The sequence below is a fragment of the Halichoerus grypus genome, chromosome 1, assembly GCF_964656455.1.
Source record: "Halichoerus grypus chromosome 1, mHalGry1.hap1.1, whole genome shotgun sequence".
Classification (NCBI taxonomy): domain Eukaryota; kingdom Metazoa; phylum Chordata; class Mammalia; order Carnivora; family Phocidae; genus Halichoerus; species Halichoerus grypus.
In genome coordinates this window covers 121,255,488-121,273,875 of record NC_135712.1, presented here as the reverse complement: position 1 = coordinate 121,273,875, position 18,388 = coordinate 121,255,488, and positions in this window count along the sequence as shown.

Here is an 18,388-nt window from a genome sequence, read left to right as displayed (position 1 = left end):
CTGTCTGACGTTGCTTTCCATGGAAAGAAACTGCCCCCTGCCCCCATCCACAAGATCACAGTCTTTTGTACAATGTGGTTTCATTTCTCTGTTAATTGAACCTGGTGGGTACTTGGCCAAGTTGAGTCTCTCTGGGTCATTGATCCAGGGACTAGAGACCAACAGACCATATCCCTCTCTTGGAACGTCTTTGGGGAGCCATAGCTAAAGCATGTAGACCCAGGGGCTCCTCACCCCTTCTGGGCTGGGAGCAGACTAGTGTAGGCACAGTGGTGTGGTGGCCACTGGGCCTGGCTGTCTGCGCATTCATTCATTCTGCACGTATTGATCAGGCGTTGGGCTGGGTGCTAGGCCCATGGTAGTGAGCAGAGCAGACAATCTTCTGGTCATCAGTTCTCCTTTAGTCCTGAATTAGCTTCCTGTGGCTACTGTAACAAATTACCGCAAACTTAGTGGCTTAACAGAGAAGTTTATGCTCTCAGAGTTCTAGAGGCCAGAAGTCCAAACTCAGTGGGCTGAAGTCAAGGTGTGGGCAGGGCTGTGCTCCCTCTGGAGGCTCTGGGGGAGAACCCACTCCTTGCTTCTTCCTGCTTCTAGAGCTTCTGGCATTGCCGGGTTGGGGCCATTTCCCTCCAGTCTTCAAGGTCAGCATCTTCCAATCTCTCTCTTCTCTATCTTCACATGGCCTTCTCCTCCCTATGGCAAGCCTCCCTCCCTCCAAGCTGATGCTCCCTCCTTCACTGAGAAAGTTGAAGCCAGCTGAACAGAATTTCCACAGCCTCCTTCCACTGCCTCCACCCACCGCCTAGCGTCTGCACCCACACACTCTGCCTTCTTGGCTGCTGCAGGCAGACCATCCATGCTCCCGGCCGAAGCCAGTCCCTTCTCATGGGTGCAAGAACACAGCCAGGACCTCCCTCTGGCTCTCCACCCCTCTCTTTTCGGCAGCATCTGTTCTTCTCTTTTGGATCTTCCCCATCTTCAAACAGACAAGAACAAAACTTTCCTTTGACACCCCGCCTCTGCCAGATACCTCTTTCTTCTCTGCTGTCTTGTGCAGGAAGCCATCTTAAAAGGGTAATCTACACTCAGTCCATGAATTGCTCTCATTCCTTTCTCTTTAAACTGCTCTAAACAGACTTTCACCCATCGTTCCACCCCCAGCAGCCTTCTTCTCAGGGTCAGCCATGGCTTCCATCTTGCTAAATTCAGGTGGCTGGTTCTCAGTCTTTTCACATTGGATCTTGCAGCTTTGGCACAGTTTATCACTCCCTCTTCCTTGTTCAACTTTCTCCCATTGGCTTCGAGGATGCTGCCACCTCTTTGTTTTTCTCCTTCCTCGTGGTCACTCCCTAATGACCACCACCTTTTGCTGGTCCCTCCTCCTCTGTTGGAGCACCCCAGAGCTCAGTCCTTGGTCCTCCACCTACCACATGATCCAGTAACTCCACTATTGGTTATTTATCCAAAGAAAAGGAAACACTAATTCAAGAAGATGTATGCTCCCCTATTTTATTGCAGCATTATTTACGATAGCCAAGATATGGAAGCAACCTAAGTGTCCATCTATAGATGAATGGATAAGGAAAATGTCACACACATGCACACGCACACGGACGCATGTGCTCACAATGGAACATTATGCAGCCATAAAAAAGGATGAGATTGTGCCATTTGAGACAACATGGATGGTGTTAGAGAGTATTATGCTAAGTGAACTAAGACAGAAAAAGACAACATGATTCCACTCATAAGTAGAATCTAAAAAACAATAGCAAATGAATGAATGAAAAGCAGAATCACATCTATAAATACAGAGAACAAACTTTTGTTGCCAGAGGGGATGAGGGTGGGGGTTTGGGCAAAATAGGTGCAGGGGGAGGGAGATCCAGGCTTCCAGTTGGAGAATGAGTAAGTCATGGGAATAAAAGGCACAGAATAAGGAATACAGTCAATGATACTATAATAATGAGGTGAGAGGACAAACAGTAGCTACACCTGTGGTGAACATAGTGTGATGTATAAACTTGTCCAATCACTAAGTTGTATACCTGAAATAATAAAATATTGTGTGTCAACTGTACTTAAATTAAAAAAAAACTTTTGTTCCAGGTAATAAACCACCTAGCCCAGTGACTGTCTACACTTATTGTGGTGAGCACTGAGTAATGTATAGAACTGTGGAATCACTGTGTTATACACCTGAAACTAATATAACATTGTACGTCAACTATACTCCAATTAAAACTCTCCATGTCACCGGGGTTCCCAGCCTAATGGGGATGATGAACCATTATGATCTGTGCATTAAGAGGAATCCCTCCACCTGGGGGAGCCAGCAGGGGCTCTCATAAACTTGGTATCCAGTAGATGAGGAGATTGCTCACTGACTAGACGAGAATTTCAGGTACATATTGGCCCTCTTGTTCCATCACTTGCGAAGATTAAAGGTTTCGCCGCCCAGGTTGCCAGGACTCTGAAATAAACTCCGCTTCCACCTCCACCCATGAGGCAGTGAATAAAAGTGCCCAAGTGTCACAGATGTCAGCATCAGTGTCACCCAAGAGCTTGTTGAAAATGCACTCTTGGGTCCTGCCCCGACCTACTCAGTCAGAATCCGCAGTTTAGCAAGATCCGCAGGTGATTCACGTGTGCGGTGCAGGAAAGTTTGAGTTTCACTGCCTTAGAACATCAGCCCGGCATCGGAATGCCATCTAGTCCTGTCTCACTGTGCCTCAGGACCCCGTTCACCACGTCCAGCCAGAGGAAGCCTCCTCAGCATTCCACTTGGCAGTGACAGTTTGCTCGTCTGCCTGGCAAGGCAATGTGCTCCCCAGTGTCCGCCCCCCCGTCAGCATGTGGTGCCCTTAATTATGAAGGAGTTTTCACACAAAGGTGAGTGGGACCCCAGCTGGCTTCTCAAACACTCTAGTATTTGCCTTCAAATGTGGACAGCTAAGTTCAATGTAAAGAACAAGAGAACTCACAATTCGGGCTAAGAACGCCAGAAGGCTCTGGGTTCTTCAGGCACTCTGAAGGTGGAATGTTCTGTGCAAGCTGGAGATACTCTCGTTCCCCCAGGAACTTTGCAAAGCTCCAACAGCCTGCCAAATAGCTCATTATCGTGGTAATGTAAAAAATGGAAACATAAAAAAGAAAGCTGAGTTCAAACGGAGACAAGCGCTGATGGAGGCTTTCAGTAGAAGGTATATCCTGGCAATGATGCGGTTAAACCATGAACTCGGACTCAAACCCAGCTTCCTAGTCAGTCCTGGCACCCGCGCCTGGGCTGATGAACAGAAGTAAAATAATTGTATAAGTGGTTCTCAAAGTGTGGGCCCCAGACCGGCAGCTTTTAGCAACACCTGGGAACGTATTAGAAATGCAAATTATCTGGCCCCATCTCAGACCTACAGAGTCAGAAAATCTGAGGTGAGTCCCGGCAATGTGTGTTTTAACAAGACCTCCAGGAGATTATAATGCTCCCTCAAGTTCGAAAACCTCTGTATGAATACATGTAAGTAAGAATAAAAATCCCCACCACGTGCAGGTAAAGGGCAGCTTATTCTGTTCTTGTCTGCAAGACGGCAGTGGGCAATCCGGGCAGAGCTGTCCAGGTCCCGTCCCTCTCCTTCCAGCATCTGATAAATGAGGCTCCCTCAAGGTCTGGAACCCAGGGACCCCAGCGCAGGGGTTAGTAACCTTGCCTCCCACCCTGGAGTGGGGTAGCTGCCCCGCCCTACCTTCCCTGAAATCATACGTAAAATTGTGTATATACGTGCATTCTTCTAGAGACTATTATATTGTATCAGATTCTTACTATACCGCTGTGCATTATCCAACAAAAAACTGAACTTGGAGCCTCTTTTTTCAGACTTCAGGTCCTTCTGGCAGTTTTACAGCCACTGAGAGCGGGAAGAGGAAATGAAAGGAGCAAAGATCCATTTACTCTTCTAAGAAGCTTTGACAAAACTCTTCATTTGGTTGACACATCCCTGAACCCGCCCCCACAACATCCTGAGGGAGGGGGCCGGCCACCCTTCTCCCAGTTCCCCCACATGACTAAGTGTGTGACCCACACATGACTCACTCACCTCCGCCCCCCCCCACCGTGGTTTGCACCACACCTGCTGCTTGGGCCCTGACACGCTGGTCCAGAACTGATGAAGTGGGGAGGGGACAATTGGGATGCTTGACAGCACCGGGACTACCTTGTAGCCCGCCACTGGGGTAGAAGCCTGGCTGGGAAAGGCGGGCAGAGGAAGGATGTGAGGCACATCGAAAAGTCCCTTGATGTCCAATGCCACTTCTCAAATTCATAACCACCTGGGCAGCAGTCTGCAAAGGGCTGTATGTGAGCATTAATATCACTTCTGGAGCTTGGGGGAAAAAACCCCAGAGAACCTGGTGCAGTCAGCTCGGGTTCGGACCCCAGGTGATTCAGCTCCGCAGCCAGGGCTAAGACCCTAAAGAGCTGGTTCCACTTTATTCGGGTCCCTTGTCAGTGAACATTGCTTAATAAAACAAACAGCTGTCTGGACTTGCCAGTGTCTGAAGTTAAAAAAGGACCCCAATTTCCCAGCCCTTATGTAAACAAACACTTGACCATAGGGACTCTTCTCTTTCCATTTTGGCAGGTCCTCTCGGAGCCTGGCTTGCCTTGTTGATTCATCTGGTCACAATCTACAAGTTCACATCCCTTCCATTTTTATATCCTCAGGTCCCAGGCGAAGCCTGCTAGTACAAAGTTAACACTTGATGTTTATTAAATGAATGAATAATTATTACAGCTATCAGCATGGGCCTCCATGCCTTAAGCCTAAGTCCCACAGGCTCCCCGCTCTGAAGTTCAGCCCCTGCCTCAGTTTGCACAAAGAAAGCTCGCTCTCAGCAACCATTCCTGAGCTCTGCTGAGGACTTGTGGGTCCCAAGGATGGTCCCTCTGCTGTCAGGGCCTCTCCCTTGCCATGGCAGACCCTCCACCAACACCAGCCCCCAAATCAGCTAAGCAGCCACCCCTCAGATTCCCTCACCGTGCCTGGTTTGCTTTCTTTTGCCACAATCCCATAATCCCTCCCAAGGCTGTAATTACATTCTGACTGTTACTAGGGTGACTAAAGTTTCCAGTTCACTCAGGACTGAGGGGTTTCCTGGCACGTGGGCCTTTCGGTGCTCACACCAGAACAATTGGTCACCCTATTGGTAAGAATCAAAATTTTCAGCTTGTTCTCTAACAGCAGTACTAATAACTCTAACCTGGGCGCTGGTTCTCCAACGTTAGCTGCCATCCTAAGCACCTGGGAGGCTGGTTGAGACACAGGATTTTCTGATTCAGCAGGTCTGGGGCACAGCCTGAGGCTCTGCATTTCTCACAACTTCCCAGGGATGCGATCTGGCTGGTCTGGTAGCACACTTGGAGAACCCTGAATTAGCTCATGCACATTGTGCCTTCAGCGGAGGGCTTGGCACAGGGTACGTGCACAAGAGATACTGGTGAGCAGAGAATGTCTGGTTGAGCGCTGACTGTCTGCCAGACACTATGCTATTTATACATACTATCTCATGAATCCTCGCAGGCCCTCTGTGAAGTAGGTGATATGATGCTTGTTTTCCAGCAAGAGAAACCGAGGTCCGGGACCGCCGAGTAATGGAGCCTGATTTGCACCCGGCTCTATCTGGCTGCAAAGCTGGCGCTCAGTTTACCCCCACCCCCGCTGCACTGAAGACAAGCTGCTCCCAGCTAGCCGTGCCACCCTTTTTAATTTTAACTTGTCGGAGGAAAATCTTTCAGTGTATCTCCCACATCCCCGCCTTCTTCCAAGTAGGCGGAATACAGATCAACTTCCCCTGGATGACTCAGCAGCAGCATTTTGAACCCAGATCACTGTCATTTTCCAGAACTTCTGCACTGGACCTTCTCCCAGAGACAGTCTCTAGTCCTGTCCTTCCTGCCCCTTTCTCCAGCCTCTCTCTGAGCCAGGCAGCCCAGCCCGGCAATTAGTAGAGTAGGACCCCAGAGGCCTCAAGTCTGGGGGCCTCTGACCTCCAGCCCAGGGGAGCACCCCACAGCTAGGGAATCCCCTGGGCCCCCACGTTGGTCCTACTCCCTTGAAGGCTGCCTGGGGGAACCCCTGATGCAGGGCACTACAACTGGTTTTTCTGGGACTATCACAGCTCCTCCCCATCCCCAGATGAATCCAGGCGCTGTTCCCTATTTGTGGTTGGCATTGCTGACCTTTCCAGTATTACAGGTACCCAGAGGCTGTGTAGGTGGGGGTAAGAGCACGCTGCCCAGTTCTAGCCCAGCTATGCTGCTGCTTGAGGACCTTAGGCAAGTTGCCTGACCACTCTGTGCCTCGATTTCCTCGTTTGTCAATTTGGGTCGATAATTGTATTCTTAGGGCTATTGGGCTATTATAAGGTTTAAATCAGGTATGCACCCTTAGAATAATGGCTGGCACATAGAATCTGTATTTAAATGTTAGCCAAGATCCCAGAATCCAATCAGTAAATGCTTTTGGAGTGCCTACCAGTAACTCCAGCCACCATTATTGAACACTTAGCAAGCACGTGTCATTGTGCTTTGCATGGGTCACCTCACTTAAGGCTTGGAGGAGCTGGGTGACTTGCCCAAGCACACAGCCCTAGTAAGTGGGGTACGAGGATCCCAGTCTAGGCCAAGCTGCCCTGCACGGCCCCCTCCGCCTCCCTTGAGGGGCAGGCCCTGGGCTGGACATCAGCAGGGAGGCTCAGCCTCCTCTCATCACTCTCCTTCCCTTGGATGGCCAGCCTGGAAGGCTCTGCCCTGCACTCCCATCCTCTGGCCACATCTCCTGCCCTCCCACCTCTCCCCGGCCTGCCTCACTCCCCCGGCCCTAGTGCTCTTCTGAAAGGTGGCCTCCACACTCCACTCACTCTGCCTGTTGTCCTCTCCTTTCCTGGTCCCAGGGCTACTCTGAGCTCTGCTCTGACCGAGCTCCCCTTATCAATCAAAACAGATTTGACCTTCATGAGAAGCAATTTGTCATCCTGCATCCAGACGCTTAAAATCCTCCATCCTAAGAAGTCCTCTCCTGGGACCCTCTCCTAAAGAAAGCATCAAAGATGCAAAGAATTATGAACAAAGATGATCTTTGAATTTATAAGCCAAAAAAATTGGAAATGATCTAAGTGAACAATAATTGGGGAATGATTAAATAAATAATGCTATCCCCACAGAATGGAGAACAACCCAGCTATTAAGGAGATGTGTGGATCAGTGTAAGAAACACACATTTCCTGCCCTTTTGCCAACCCTGGCAGTCATCATCTTTGTCAAAATCTTCACTTAGTAGAAACGTGAAGAAGATGGCATCCAATTCTTTTTACTTTCACTTCTTTGACTACCAGTAAGATTGGACTTTTTAAGATTTGTCAATTTTTATTCCTTATGAATTGCCTATTTATACTTTCTCTCCAATTTTCTTTTGGATATTTCATTTTTTCTTACTTACTAGTTTCTATTAACTTTATTGACCACTTATATGTCATATTTATTGCAAATTTTTCCCTAGCATGTAATTTATTTTAATTTGATTTATTTTTACACTGTAGACATTTTAAGTTTTATATGTTCAAAGCTATCATATTCTCTTTTGTGGTTTTTGTCTTTGATGTGATGTTAACAGGATCCCTTCTCATCCAAATATTATTTTCTTCTCATACCTTTATACTTATAAGACACCTTTTTTTTCCAGGTGACTTCCTATCCATGAAATAATAAAATGGAAATGTCCATACCTCATACCCTTATAGTGAATATTAAATGAGCTAATTCATGGAAAGCTCTAGAAACAGTACCTGGCTCATAGTGGTACTTTTGTCACTGTTAATTGCAGCTTTAACTCACTGGAAATTTTTTCTGGAATTAGGCGTGAAATAGGTTTTAGTTTTGTATTAAGCCAGAGTTGTCCCAACGCTGTTTATTCAATAACACATCATGTCCTCATCAAAAAGCCTGCGGCTGGAATGCAATCTTTGTGTTGACCCCAGAGTTCAGGAGGGGGAATTCCCTTTACAGAGCTATGGGCTGGGGGCGAGGCTGTTCCAAAGCTCCCTGCTCACCTTCTCCCCCCATACTCTTCCCCATGCCAAGGTCAAGGCCTGTGTCACAACAGGTTTCCTAAGTTGGATGCAGACCCAGGACATGCTCAGCCTGCCATGTTGTTCCCCACAAACTCTCCCTTCACTTTGTTCTCTGGGGCCAATGAGACTCCTGTTTTCTCTAACCACGCTCTCCCACAGGCCACTGAGTCTGCTCAGCCAAGGTCCCCACAGCCCCTAACCCAGCTGGCGAGCCACGTAGGAGCCAAGGAAGGACAGGCCCTTTGTCCTGCAAGGGTGGCAGTGAGGGGGATGCGGGGCTGCTCTATCCCCTGGGGGTCCCCCAGCCAGTCTTTCTGGCCACTGCTGATTCCTGCGTCCAGTAAGGGCCAGCTTTCCTCTGTCTGAGGCGCAGTGTTAGCCTCCCTTCTTACAATTCACCTCTGCAAGGAATATTGATCTATTGATTCGGCAAAGAGCTGAAATGCCACTGTTAGAGGGCTCTCTGGATCCTGGGCGGGGCCAGGCGGCCGCGCAGCCCCGGGGGGGCTGTTGACCAGGCATTTGTGGGAAGGGCGCCCCCTGGCCTTCGCAGCCGCCCAGGCCTGTGCTGAGCGAGGCCTTTCACCGTAAGTTACCTCTCACCCAGGCCGCGGGGGGAGGACATGGGACTCTTCCAGGTGAGAAACCGAGCCGCAGAGATGTTCAGTAACTCCGCAAGGTCCCTCAGTCCTGCGGGGCAGAGCCGCGACTCGAAGCGTGTCCTCCATGCCAACCCCAAGCCGGGGTCAGGGGACGCTTCCTCACTCTGTGGCTTTGGCAAGTTATTCCAACTCTGGGTACAGGTTCCTTCGCCTGAAAAACGGAGCTCATCTGAGAACTTGCTTCAGGGGTTGTTGGGGATTAAATGAGTTGATGCATTCAAAGGGCTCAGAATAGTGTCTAATATGCACAGTTGCTCTTCTTAGCATTACTAGCCTTATTATAGCAGCGGCAGCGGTGTTCCATCCGCGTCTGAGGTTCCCCGGGTGCCCGGGAAGCCGGGCAGTGTCCCTCTCGTCCACCAGGTGGCGCCATCGCAGAGCAGATGGGCCGCTTTCCAGCCTCCTCTCAGCACCGCTCTGCGGGGACGCCTCAGGCTTAGCAAACGTCAGAGCCCACTACCGCAGGGCCCTACTCTCACGCCCGCCCTCTGAGACTTCCGGCCCTGTGGGGCTGCTTGAACCCAGACCAACGGACGCCCTGGGGACCCAGGCTCTGGTCTTGAGTGTCGCAAGTTCATCGTTCGTATTTTGTGCCCCATGGCTCACACAGGGCCAGGCCAAGAGGCCTTCTCAGGAACTGCTTGCTGATCCCCTCTGGGCCTTAACTTCCCCACCAGAGGCGGGGCTGGCTCCTTCTGAACACTTCATGCCGAAAGCCAAACCTAAACCCCTCATGGCTGACCTCAAATACCTTCAGGAATTGCTCCATCTGCTTCGAGGTTTCCAGGTGGATACAAGGGAGGGGGGGTTGGCGCAAAAGGAGTTTTCGAAAGGCTCTTTTTGCCTTGGTTCTAACACATTTATAGCCCTACCAACCTGCCACCCACTTGGGAGACGCCAAGTCCCTGACCTCTGGCCTCTGGCAACCAGCACCTCACAGACTGTTGTATGAGGACCTCCTGCCTCAGATCACAGATGGAGCTTATTAACAGGGCAGACGCCAAAGCTCTGTGTTGGGCCAGTGGTTCTCAAGGTGTGGGCCCAGGAGAGCTGCTACACATCACCTGGAAACTTACAAAAATGCATATTCCCCTCACTTTAGACCTACTGAACCAGGAAGTGTGGGGGGGGGCCGGCAGCCTGTGCCTTCACAAGCACTCCAGGTGATTCTACCACAGCGGGAAGTTTGAGACTCCTCTTCTGTGGCCGCAGGATTTCTCTCCACAAACGTCGCCAGATGTCCTTCCAGAGCTCTGGTGGGTCTAATTCATCATTTCCAAGGGGCTGAAGTGTTTTGTCGGTGGTGTGATTTTGGGGTTGTGTGGTGTGCCACGGACATGGTTGTGATAGGTGTTTTCCCGTTTGACGGTGCTCAAAGCTATTGTGGTCTTCATTTGTATCTTGATGAAAATGTGTGGTGTTTTCATTATAGTTGCTTGGCAAATAGAACCCTGACTTGTGACAGTCGACTTGACAGATTATCAGATTTCATGGTCTGTCTTGTTTCCAACAGCTGTACTATTTTTCTCCTCTGAGGCAAGGGGAGGTTGCTGGGAGACATGGAGGTGGCCCTGTTCTAGTGTGAAGGGGGAGGGGGCCCAGGCCCCTGTGCTGTGGAGAGCCCTGCCCTGGGGAAGTTCCAGACCTGGGATGGGAGCAGCGTGGTGCCTGGGGGAACGAGAGGTAGAGGCCCATTCTTCGGGAAGCTCACAATCTCAAATAGATAACCTTTAGGCAGAAAGTGTGAAAAATGCATTCCTTTCCCTCCCAATGACCTCCAAGAGAGGAATTTCGTAGACCTCAGCGCTGCCATCCAAATTCCTCCACACAGGTAATGAGAGAGAAAAGATAGAATGATTTTCCGTGAAAAGGGGGCCATTGGCATATGTAAACAGGCTCTACTGATGATGCTAGAAGACTTCAGGAAGTAGGTTTTTTTTCTAATTGTAAGTAAACTTGTATGTTTCTCTGAAACTCTCAACACAATTCTCATGATTCTATAAATAGAAGTATAGTGGATTGGATAGTGGCCCCCAAAATACATGCCCAAGTCCTAACCCCCAGTGCTTGTGAACGTGATTTTCTTTGGAATTAGGGTCTTTGCAGATATAATTAAGATAAAGATCTTTTGATGAGATTATCCTGAATTTAGAGGAGGTCCCTAAATCCAGTGTCTGGTGTCCTTGAAAGAGAAAGGAGATGAGATCAGGGACACACAGAGGGAAAGGCCTTGTGAAGATGAAGTGAAGGGATGTGTCTAGAAGTCAAGGAAAACCAAGGATTGCTGACAGCCACCAAAACCCAGGAGAGAGATGTGGAACAGACTCTCGCTGAGAGCTTCCAGAACAAACGTGTCTTGTCAACACCTTGATTCGGACTTCTGGCCTCTCAAACTACGAGAAAAGAAATTTCCGTTGTTGTAAAACCACCCAGTTTGTCGTAATCTCTTGCAGCAGCCCTAGGACAACTAACCCAAGAACATTATGTGCTGCTTTACCACAATGAATTTGGGAGCCTAGAAAGAAAATTGATGATTTTCTGACAAAGTTTGTATTGCCAAATATGACCCAGAAAGAGGTAAGAAACTTGAATGGTTCAGTAACAATAGAAAAACTTGGAAAAGTTGTTAGAGATGTATCGCTTTATAAAGCACCATGCCGAGATTGTTTTACACCTAAGTTCCATTTTACTTCCCAAAATAAACAATTCCCTTGTCATTCAAACTATACAAAACTATAGAGAAAAGCCCCTAAGTCATTTCATGAAACTAGAAATATCTTAGTATCAAAGTCTGATAAAGCAAGTGAAAAAAAAGAAATTTCACACATATGAAAATAGATGCAAACATTAAAAATATACAAATCTGCAGTGTATAAAAAGAATACTGTGCTATTCACTATGATCCAGAGGATTTATTCCAGTGTAAGGGATATTAAAAGCAGCACTTCCTGATATCCGAGTTTGGGCAGAAGCCCACAGGCCCAAAACAAGAGCAGAGTTGTCAAACATCTCCCTTTCTTGAGGGAGACACCCAGCCCCTGCCAACCCACTAGAACCCTCTAGACCATGAGGTTTCCTTAAGAGGTTGAGGAGTAGGAGTGAGGAGGTGTTTGGAAAATGTTGTCAACGAGCATACCCCCCGATCTGGCCTTGTACATCAAGTCAAAGGAGAGGCTCCTGAAACCTGAGGGGTGTAGGAACCAATAAAGACTCAAGATGAGGGGCACCTGGGTGGCTCAGTCGGTTAAGTGTCTGCCTTCGGCTCAGGTCATGATCCCAGGGTTCTGGGATCGAGCCCCATGTCGGGCTCTCTGCTCAGCAGGAAGCCTGCTTCTCCCTCTCTCTCTGCCTTCAGCTCCCCCTGCTTGTGCTCTTTCTGTTGCTGTCTCTCTCTCTGTGTCAAATAAATAAATAAAATCTTAAAAAAAAAAAAAAGACTCAAGATGAGGGCACCTGGGTGGCTCAGTCGTTAAGCGTCTGCCTTCGGCTCAGGTCATGATCCCAGGGTCCTGGGATGGAGCCCCACATCGGGCTCCCTGCTCAGCGGGAAGCCTGCTTCTCCCTCTCCTTCATGTGGGGGTGTACGCGCTCTCTCTCTCTCAAATAAATAAATAAAATCTTAATTTAAAAAAAGGCTCAAGATGAGAGACTGGTTGGAGCTGCCCCAGTCTGGTAGCAGATATGGGTGAGGGCTGGCTTAAGGAAGGCCTGCATTTCCAGCCTCCAACTTCAGCAAGGGCATGTGCATATTTCCTATGGGCTAGAGGTGGGCCCCTTGGAGGGAGGTGGCATTTAGTAGAGACTCCCTCTGGGGAGCAAAAAGACATGGTGAGGGGAGAAATCCACACTGCCAGCTTGAGGAGGCATTGCCGGGCTCAAAGGCTGTGTAGGAGAGGGAGCCACAGTTTGGGGAGTGAGCCCCCTGCAGTAACAGTAAGTGCGACACGCTCCAAGGGCACCAGCACCAGGTGACAATGCACCAAACTAGGAGGACCTTTCTGTTGCTCATCTCTGCTCTCCTAGAAGGCCCCTGTGATTGTTAGTTTTATTTGTCAACCTGACTGGACCATGGGGTGCCCAGATACTTGATTAAACGTTATTCTGGGTATGTCTATAAGAATGTTTCTGGACGAGATTAACACTTGAATCTGCGTACTGAGTAAGAGGATTGCCCTCCCCAACGTGGATGGGCATCATCCAATCCAGGGAGAGCTGAACAGAACAAAAAGGCAGAGACAGAAAGAATACACTCTCTCTGCAGACTGCGTGAGCTGAGATAGCAGTTTTCTTCTGCCCTTGGACTAAGAATTACTCCACTGGCCCCCTTGGTTCTCAAGCCCTCGGACTCAGACTGAACTACACCATCGACTCTGCTGGGTCTCCAACTTGCAGACCCACAAGGTGGGACTCCTCAACCTCCACCATTGTTGAGCCAGTTCCTTATAAAATTTTTTATGTAGGGGCGCCTGGGTGGCTCAGTCAGTTAAGCGTCTGCCTTCGGCTTAGGTCATGATCCCAGGGTCCTGGGATCGAGCCCCACATCGGGCTTCCTGCTCAGCGGGGAGTCTGCTTTTCCCTCTCCCTCTGCCTGCAGCTCCCCCTGCTCACTCTCTCTCTCTCTGACAAATAAACAAAATCTTTTTTAAAAATTTTATGTAGATATAAAGATAGAAATATCTATAGATACACAGATATTGATATGGTTTTGTGTCTCCGAAGAACCCTGCCCAGTACTTCGGAAAGAGGTGGCACCCCTGTCCCCATGGCAGATGTTCCAGTCTGAGGCAGAGCTCAGGGAGAGGGCAATTTAAATTAGATAAAAGGTTCAAGCTTAAATATTGGATTGTATTGTGTGGCTAAAACAAAACAAAACATGATGGGAAAAGCGATGCAAGCTGCCCAAGATTTCACCCAGAGTGAGGGAGGGCGCACCCAGACCATGAGCTTCAAGGACAGTGGGAAGAGGTTGCTTTTCTGCTTGCACCTGGCTAACGAGACATCCGTGCAATCAGCTGGTTCCACCAGGCGTGCAAGTGTAGCTCAGGAGTAGGACAACTTAAAAATCCCACGGTCCCATGGAGCACTGGGTGTTATACGCAAACAATGAATCATGGAACACTATATCAAAAACTAATGATGTACTGTATGGTGACATAACATAATAAGAAAAATTATTTTAAAAAATCCCACAGTCAAATCTGCAGATGTGGGGAAGACATTTGATAAAATTCAGTACACATTCCCGATAGAAAACACTTGATAAAATAGGAATAGAAAGGAATGCCCTAGGGCGCCTGGGTGGCTCAGTCGTTAAGCGTCTGCCTTCGGCTCAGGTCACGATCCCAGGGTCCTGGGATCGAGTCCCACAGGGGGCTCCCTGCTCGGCGGGAAGCCTGCTTCTCCCTCTCCCACTCCCCCTGCTTGCGTTCCTGCTCTCGCTATCTCTCTCTCTGTCAAATAAATAAATAAAATCTTTAAAAAAAAAAAAAGAAAGAAAGGAATGCCCTAAAATGTTAAAGACTGTGTGCCTGGTACCAATAACTAATATCTATTTTTATTTTAAAATTTCAGAAAAGCACAAAAGGAAACAAATCATTCATATTCCCATCACCTAGAACTAATAAGCGGGCAAATTTGCTTGCTGGGTTTTTTTTTAAAGAATGATTATTCTGCTGCATAAGACATGTTGTGAAAAAGAATTCAAACAATGCAGAGAAGTGCAACAATAAAATTTTTTAACCACGAATCAGAAACAGTCATCATTAATATTAGGTAAACATCATTCCAGGATCTTGCAGAACACATTTACAGATAGAAGGTTAGAGACACGTACGTACACACATGGAGGTCTATGGTTTAATTGCACTTATATTTGCATCTGTGTTCATGGGAATATTGGTCTGTAGTTCTCTTTTTCTGTAATGTTTTCATCTGGTTTTTTTTTTTTTAAAGATTTATTTATTTATTTGACAGAGAGAGACACAGCGAGAGAGGGAACACAAGCAGGGGGAGTGAAAGAGGGAGAAGCAGGCTCCCCGCCGAGCAGGGAGCCCGATGCGGGGCTCGATCCCAGGACCCCGGGATCATGACCTGAGCCGAAGGCAGACGCTTAACGACTGAGCCACCCAGGCGCCCCTCATCTGGTTTTGATATTAAGGTAATGCTGGCCTTGTAAAATGAATTAGGAAGTGTTCTATACTCGCCCCCCCTTTTTAAAATTAAGCTCCACACCCAACATGGACCTTGAACTCATGACCCTGAGATCAAGAGTCACATGCTCTAGGGCGCCTGGGTGGCTCAGTTGGTTAAGCGACTGCCTTCGGCTCAGGTCATGATCCTGGAGTTCCTGGATCGAGTCCCGCATCGGGCTCCCTGCTCGGCAGGGAGCCTGCTTCTCCCTCTGACCCTCCTCCCTCTCATGTGCTCTCTCTCTCTCTCTCTCTCATTCTCTCTGTCTCAAATAAATAAATAAAATCTTTAAAAAAAATAAAATAAAAAAAGAGTCGCATGCTCTACCCACTGAGCCAGCCCGGCACCCCTATACTTTCCTATTTTTAAAAAAGATTTATGTAGGATTGATATTTTCTTTTTAAAATGTCTCATAGAATCCATTAGTAAAGCCTTCTAGGCCTAGAGTTTCCTTTGTGGGAAGTTTTAAATTACAAATTCAATTTTTGAAATTATGATAGGGCTATCCGAATTTTTTGTTTTTCTTAGGCCAGTTTGGCAGTTTTTATCTTTGAAGGAATTTGTTCATTTCATCAAGGTTGTTCAACTTACTGGCATAAAGTTGTTCATAATATTCTATTTTTTTATTATCCTTTTAATGTCTACGGAGGCTATGGTGATGTCCTCTCTTTCATTCCTGATACTAGTATTTTATTCCTTCTTTCTTTTTTCCTTGGTCAGTTTAGCTAAATCCTTACCAATCTTATTGGTATTTAATTTACTTATTTTTGCAAATCACATGTTTGTTTATTTATTTTATTGAAGTATAAATAACATGCAATGTTATTCTAGTTTCAGGTGTACAATATATTGATTCAACAGTTCTATACATTATTCAGTGCTCATTAAGATAAGTGTAGTCGCCATATAACATTATTACAATATTATTGACTACATTTCCATGCTGTACTTTTCATCTCTGTGACCTATTTGTTTTATAACTGGGAGTTTGTGCCTCCTAATCCCCTTTATATATTTCACCCATCCCCCCCTCCATCCACCTCCCCTCTGGCACCCACCAGTTCGTCCTCTGTATTTAAGAGTCTGTGTTTTTTGTTATTATTGTTCATTTGTTTTGTTTTTTAGATTCCGCATATAAGTGAAACCATATGGTATTTGTCTTTCTCTGCCTGACTTCTTTCACTTAACATAACACCCTCAAGTTCAATCCATGTTGTCACAAATGGCAAGATATCCTTCTTCATTATGGCTGAGTAATATTAAGTTGAATGTATACACCACATCTTCTTTATTGATTCATCAGTCCATGGACAATTGGGCTGCTTCCATATTTGGGTATTGTAAACAATGCTGCAATAAACATAGAGGTGCATATATCTTTTTTAATTACTGGTTTTGTTTTCTTTAGGTAAATACCCAGCAGTGGAATTACTGGGTCATATGGTATTCTTATTTTTTCTCTTTTGAGGAAACTCCATATTGTTTTCACAGTGGTTGCACCAATTTATATTCCCACCAACAGTGCACGAGGGTTCTTTTTTCTCCACATCCTTACCAACACTTGTTGGTTCTTGCCTTTTGCTACTATCACCTCTTGTGAGAGGTGATATCTCATTTTGGTATTGATTTGCATTGCCCTGAAGATTAGTGATGTTGAGCACTTTTTCATGTACCTGTTGGCCAACTGTAGGTCTTCTTTGCAAAATATCTATTCAGATCCTCTGCCTATTTTTTAATCAGGTTGTTTGGGTTTTAGTTTGTTTGTTTTTGTTTTGGGGTTTTTTTTCAGTGTTGAGTTGTATAAATTCTTTATATATTTGAGTATATTATTGGCAAATATCTTCTCCCATTCAGTAGGTTGCCTTTTTGTTTGGTTGGTTGTTTCCTTCACTGTGCAGAAGCTTTTATTTTGAGGTAGTCCCAATAGTTTATTTTTGCTTTTGTTTCCCTTGCCTGAGGAAACATACCTAGAAAAATGTTGCTGCGGCCAATATCCAAGAGATTACTCCATCTGTTTTCTTCTAAGAGTTTTATGGTTTCAGTCTCACATTTAGGTCTTTAATCCATTTTGAGTTTATTTTTGTGTATGGTGTAAGAAAGTGGTCCAGTTTCATTCTTTTGCATGTTGCTGCCCAGTTTTCCCAGCATCATTTATTGAAGAGACTGTCTTTTCCCCATTGTATATTCTTGCTTTCTTTGTCGTAGTTTAATTCACCATATAGGTATGGTTTATTTCTGGGCTCTCTTACCTGTTCCATTGATTGATATGTCTATTTTTGTGCCAGTACCATAATGTTTTGATTATTATAGCTTTGTAGTATAATTTGAAATCTGAGATTGTGATGCCTCCAGCTTTGTTCTTTCTCAAGATTGATTTGGCTCTTCTAGGTCTTTGTGGTTCCAACAAATTTTAGGATTATCTGTTCTAGTCCTGTGAAAAATGCTGTTGGTATTTTGACAAGGATTGCACTGAACCTGTAGACTGCTTTGGGTAGTATGCACATTTTAACAGTATTAATTCTTCCAATCCATGAGCATGAAATGTCTTTCCATTTGTTCATGTCATCTTCAATTTCTTTCATCACTGCCTTATAGGTTTCAGAGTACAGGTCTTTCACTACCTTTGTTAAGTTTATTCCTAGGTATTTTATTCTTTCTGGTGCAATTGTAAATGGAATGATTTTCCTAATTTCTCTTTCTGCTACTTCATTATTAGTGTATAGAAATGCAATAGATTCTGCACATTAATGTTGTATCCTGTCACTTTACTGAATTCATTTACCAGTTCTAATAGTGTTTTGGTGGTCTTTAGGGTTGTTTTTTTTTTTTAATATATTATATCATATCATCTACAAATAGTGACAGCTTTACTTCTTCCTTACCAGTTTGGATGCTTTTTATTTCTTTTCTTTATTTGATTGCTACAGCTAGAACTTCCATTAGTATATTGAATAAAAGTGTTGAGGGTGGACATCTTTGTCTTTTTCTCTGAGAGGAAAGCTCTAGGTTTTTCACCATTGTGTGAAGTTAGCTATAGGTTTGTCAGATATGGCCTTTATTATGTCGAGGTATGTTCCTTCTACACCCTCTTTGTTGAAAGTTTTTATCATGAAAAGCTGTTGTATTTTGTCAAATACATTGATTGAGATGATCATATGGTTTTTAACCTTCCTCTTATGAATGTAGTGTATCATATTGATTGATTTGCAAATACTGAACCATCCTTGCATTCTGGAATAAATCCCATTTGATTGTGATGAATGATCCTTTTAATGCTTTGTTGAATTTGGTTTGCTAACATTTTGTGAAGGGTTTTTGCATCTGTGCTCATCAGAGCCATTGGCCTATAATTTTCTCCTTTTTTGTAATGTCTTTGTTTGGCTTTGGTATGAGGGTGATGCTGGCCTTGTAGA